Source organism: Anomalospiza imberbis, chromosome 12, assembly GCF_031753505.1.
Source record: "Anomalospiza imberbis isolate Cuckoo-Finch-1a 21T00152 chromosome 12, ASM3175350v1, whole genome shotgun sequence".
Lineage (NCBI taxonomy): Eukaryota > Metazoa > Chordata > Aves > Passeriformes > Viduidae > Anomalospiza > Anomalospiza imberbis.
The window spans coordinates 6,974,475-6,980,002 of NC_089692.1; the positions used below are offsets into that span (position 1 = coordinate 6,974,475).

The following is a 5,528-nucleotide window of genomic DNA, read 5'->3' on the forward strand; positions in this document are numbered from 1 at the left end:
CCTTCTCTGTCTCCTGTCTCCCCCGATTTTCCCTAATGGCAGCAAGGACAGGAAGAACATCTCTGGTTTTGCTTGAAGGCCCAGTCTAATCCCACCCCAGTCCCAGGGCAGATGTGCTGGGGGAGCTCAGCTCCTTCCCTGCAGCCCTGGGGCAGAGCTCACCAGGCAGCCACAGAATCCTCAGAACATTTGAACATTTGTCAGCCAAGCCCAATCAGCCCTGTGCTTCCTGTAGCTCTGCCAAAGCTGGGAAAACTTTCATGCAAATAGCAGCAAGAACATTTCCTGCATTCCCATCAAATTTAATCTCTTCTCATAGGAGGACACTACAGTTTATTAATGAAACATCTGCAAGTATTTTTAACCAAGACAAAAATGAATGCCATTCATTCTTTGGAACAGCTGAATTTCTCTCATTGAAAACTTAACATACTTTATTTTTTTTTGGTTGACAAACACACAGGAAAGAGGCACAGTTGGAGTGAAGTTAATTCCTTCCAAAGCTCAGTTAATTTTTTTATATAAAATCCAGAAGAAGTATTGGCCAGGATCTATTTGAACTGTGGTATTAAACAGTTCAGACACCATTTGTACCAAAAGTTTTTCTTTTTTTAGGAAAGGGGGGAGGGGTAGTTTTTACCTAATAGAATAAGAAGAAACTTTTGATGTCAAATTAGGACTATGTGCTAGAGCAGGGCTTTATCGCTACAGTAATGAGTAAAGAAAATGATATATATTTAAATCCTCTATCATTACAGATTTAAGATTATTGCAATAATTTTCTGCTTCTCTCTTGCTTTATTGAGCTTAGTCAAACTGATATATTGCTGTGTACTTCATTCATTCCTCCTGATGGATGATATGAAGTATGTAGACAATGCTGATGTCCAGCTAAAAAGAGGAATTACAGAAAAGAGAAGATAAGCAGCTGTAGATGATGAAGTGCTGATTAATAGATTACCCCCATCCCCATCAAGTCCAAACCCATATTTTAAACTGCCAACAGCATTGCAACTGAATGAACAAGTACTTCTGAAATCCAGAAAATGTTGAGGAGCTGACCTTTTTCAAAATTAATCCTTAACAGCTTCTTCCAAGATTTATTTCTTTCTCTTAGCTTCGGACAAATTCAGTAATGGTGTGACCTGAGCTTTATGATTTCTGGCTGTGAATGTGTAAAGTGCTTTCTGGCCTAGAGGTTTGATGCTCTTGCCTTAGCTTTCCACCTAAGCTCCTGAGGCAGTACTGCTGACTTTGGTACCATTCATGAGGCGTGGGGTCAGAAAGGAGGTGACATCAAGGACAAAGCCTGAGAATCCCTGCGGGTTTGTGTCAGCAGTGCCAGCAGGCCCGGGTGCAGGGGACATCACACACTTCTCTGCAGCCCAGATCTGGAGTGTCCCAAAGGGATCCTCCCTGACCCCCAGCCATGGGGACTCTGAAAATCCAGATGTGTGACCAGGAGGGACCCAGAGCCACCTCCTGCCAGCCAAAGTTGCATCTGCTCCAGCCTGGTTTCAAATACCCACACGGGGTCTGCCTGGGGACACTCTCACTTGAAATTATGAGGAGGCCAAGCAGGACTGGCATTTTGATCACAGGAGAGCTAAAACATTCACGAGTGCTCAACACCTGAGAATAAAAAGCCTGTGAGCATGAGCAGGGATAAATTAATATTCCCAATTTGCTAGCTCCAACATTTTCAAGTGAAAACTAATTTCCCCCATAGACAGTAAACCACAAGAACATTTATTTGTGCTAATTTACCAGACATTTATTTTGGCACCGTTAAAGCCACAATGTCAAGTTTCCAGTCTAAGCTATATGCAAAGAGATTTTGTCATAAAAACAATGTTCTATTTATTCAACACACACACACAAAAGCTGTCGAGTAACAAATCTTAATTTGTCCTGAAAAATGTGTGACTTTTACAGGTCCCCACAGTCCCACTCAAGAGCAGGCTGTTTTTGAGAACAAGGATGGCAGTGATGATCAGAGGGTGCAGAAGCCCAGCTACACAAAGATGCACACACTCCTTAGCAGGAGGAGCAGGTGCTCTCTGGTGCTGGAAATGTCCTCAGTACAGCAAGATATTAAGGAAGAATCACCTGCTCCCCATTCTATTTAAAGATTTCAGGTGTTAAATTTCAAAAGAATACATTTTTTCTTTAAGCGTGGCTCTTTATATCAACTGTAGATTGCATGAAAACATGTTTTTTTAAAAGTACTACTGAGAATTATTGTGGTTTCTGCAGGATAATCTGAGAACTTTTGAAGCTCTGTCTTTCTGAAAATGGCAAGATATTTTAACATTATAGGTTAAAAGTCATAAAAGATAGGTTTTAATTTGAAATTGTTTTGAAATACATCTGAAAACCTTGAGTCAACATTTAGCCTACAGAAAATATTTAGGACAGTTTATAATCAAATATAGAGATATTAAATTCTCTTTTTTACATATAGCTGCCAAAACCTGCCATTTATCAGTACTGCTTGTACTATGAGGTAAAAAGCAGCATGCAAAATACTAATGAAAATTTACTTGCTCAAATGTAAACAAAAAACCCTCAAATTTAACCCATATCAGCTTTAGAATTGCAGCATTGGACACAGAACCTCAAGAATTAAAGAAGGTCTTAATTTTATCAAATACCTTGAAAAGGCAACTTCATTTCAAAAAGATAAAATTCCCTCCTGAAGCTCAGACTCCATGCTCAAACACCAAGAATCCAGGGAATTCAGCTAAATTCAGCTCTGAGTAGGCAAATGAAACCCACTTGGAAAACTCAGATGGTATGGTCATGTATGCAGGATGTTCCAGCCACGTCCAAAAGCACCTGACAATATCTCACATTAAAGCCAATGTTGCTTGAGTTCCTGGGGAGAGGAGACATTGCAGCAATGTAAACCCCACGTGCCACAGTCTGCTGTGTGTTACATGAGGCATTTGGGGCAGACTGACAGTGACCACTCTGATTCACTAATTAATGCTTCTGAGGAATGCTTTCTATTCTCTTTGCATTTTAAACTGGATTTGTAATCAGCTGAATACTCTGAGTAATGCACAGAGCCAATGACAGCTCCCCTGGAGCCTGCTCCCAGCACCCCACAGTCCTTTCTCAGACACAAGCCTACTGCATGATCCATCACAAATGATGGCACCATGCTTCCCAGTATGGAAATCCCCATCTGTACTCCTGTAGGTCTCCTCTTCTCTTGCACAAGTCCACAAAGCATCCCTGAAGCAATTCAGGAGGAAAGTGGGAGCACTTCCACACAGTATGAACAGCCAAACATGAAACAAGGCAAGGCATAATCCTGTAGCTTTTTGTGGGCAGTCATATAGCCATAGAATGGTTTGGATTGGAAGGGACCTTAAAGATCATTGATTTCCAATCCCTCTCTCATGGGCAGGGACACCTTCCACTAGAGCAGGTGACTCAGAGCTCTCTCCAGCCTGGCCTTGGACTCTGGCAGGGATGGGGCAGCCACAGCTTCTCTGGGACACCTGTGCCTGGCCACCCCCCATCATCGAGAATCTCTTCCTCACCTCTAACCCAAACCTACTCTCTCTCAGTTTGAAGCCATTCCCCCACCTTGTCCTATCACTACATGCTCTTGCAAATACTCTCTCAGTAAACAGTCTCACAGGTATTGTTATACTGCCACCGTCCCTTGTACATGACAATATTTACAGACACCTTCAGATGAACCATTCCCTCTCTACCCAGCCTGTTTTCACATTGCTGGCAAGGCACAGCCTGCAGCTCATGAGTCCAGAACAGAGGGACCTATTTGTAGGAGAAGGTGGTGGTACCTCAAACAATAAATATTTTGGTTTGACCCTCTTAGAAAAATAATGAAGTCCATTGTCTGATTTCCCAGGTGCCCAGCCCTTAGTTGGCAAACTTTTACATCAGTAAGCCTTTCTTAACAGAGACATAAGTCTTCATTAGACTCAGAGTACTCCAGAGTAATTTTGGAATGCTTTACATGCAAGGAAATTCTGTTGTAAGATGATAAACCGCAGCTATACCACAGCATTCCTCAAGAAAGTGTGGCTATTTTAGTACAGTCTGAAGCCAGAAATTTTAAAAATTGTTTCACTTAAAGGAATTAGTGATAGAATTATATATTTCCTCAGGCACACAGAAACCCTGTTCCTTGGGCATTGTTAGGGGTCAAAGGATAAGAGACTGAGTCCTAATTCTCACCAGTGGACTCTCCTTCCTTCCAGGTTTCAATATTCTGAAGTCCCCAGACTCATGAAAAGCAGCTGTCAGGGGAAACCTTGCAAGAATTTGTCTCCCTTTTTGCTTAATTTATTTTCAAATCAGGATTATTTTCCTTTTTCATTCTAGTACTGGTATTGCCTGATAAAAGAGATTTACACAAAGTTGACTATATTCTCCTTTCATAGGAATAAGAGTGATAATTAGCAAAGCTAAGATTAAGTTTAATGCCATTTTAGTAGCTCCTGTAGTATTTTAGCACTTTAATCATGGTGATGATATTGAAAATAGTTTACTGAGAATTTTGAGAACATAGAGAAGTGATTAAGCAGATGGCCATGATGTTAAAATTGACTCCCTATTTACAAGTGTTCAGACCCAGTGCTGTGGGTTTACTTGGGCAATTTCAGTGAGCACCCTCCTTGCACTGCAGAGTCAGAGGCATCTTTTCCCCATCTTTTCCCCTTGCTGTCACTGACTGAATCTCAGATGAGCAAGGGAGCATCAGCTCTTCCCGTGGAAGCCCAGCTGGTGTCACCACAATGCATCTCACAGATTGTGGGGTTTGTGTTGGAACAGGAGGCAAACGAGTGCCCTCAGCAGCTCTGCTGTGCACACCGAGCAATCTCCACAGGGCAGGAGCTGGGCTCTCTCCTCTGCCCCAGCCACTGAACATAAAAGAAAGCCAGTCAGGACTTGCACTGGCATCTGATCGTCTCCTACATGAAGCTTGAGAGGATTGGCACTCACAGCAGAGAAGGAGCTGAAAACCTGCAGGAGCCTTCCCTCCTTCCTGCTCTGGTCTTCCTCACTCCTTTATTTTACAAAGCAACCTGGAAGTTGGTACCTGCAAATCAGCTGTCCGAGTCGCCTTCAGGTGGTTCTGAAATGGGCTCTGTCAATCTTTTCATAAACATTTCTTACAACAAATCTTTCAGCAGCAAAATTAAAATAAATGTTATCTATAACAGAAAGCATTCACAGAGGTCTGAAGCAACCCCACATAATTTGTTTCTGGAGGTGCACTTTAAACATAAGGCACAAATGAAAATCTTTTGCCTGACATTAATTGCCATTTTATGTCAATAAAAGTTCTCACAGTACATTTCTCTATGTAAACAGTAAATATTGTTGAAAATTTCTGTAATTACACAAAGCCCACCATTATATCTGCTCTCTCAAGAGAGGCTGAGACAGAATTAATACCTGAGAACAAACTTTAATCTGTGTCTGTAGTGGCATTGCTGCCTGCAGAGCACTGGCTCCCCTTCAGCTGGGATGAGGATGGAGGGGAG

At 42.0% G+C, this 5,528-nt stretch overlaps 1 long non-coding RNA gene across 1 annotated transcript; it reads right to left on the reverse strand.

Annotated features, from left to right (window-relative positions):
* Positions 1-778: 778 nt before the first annotated feature.
* Positions 779-4,748, reverse strand: LOC137480992 (uncharacterized). The gene is made up of 2 exons (XR_011003239.1): positions 4,630-4,748; positions 779-891 (listed from the first exon to the last, which is right to left on the reverse strand). It is a non-coding gene; the product is annotated as an uncharacterized lncRNA (long non-coding RNA).
* Positions 4,749-5,528: the final 780 nt, after the last annotated feature.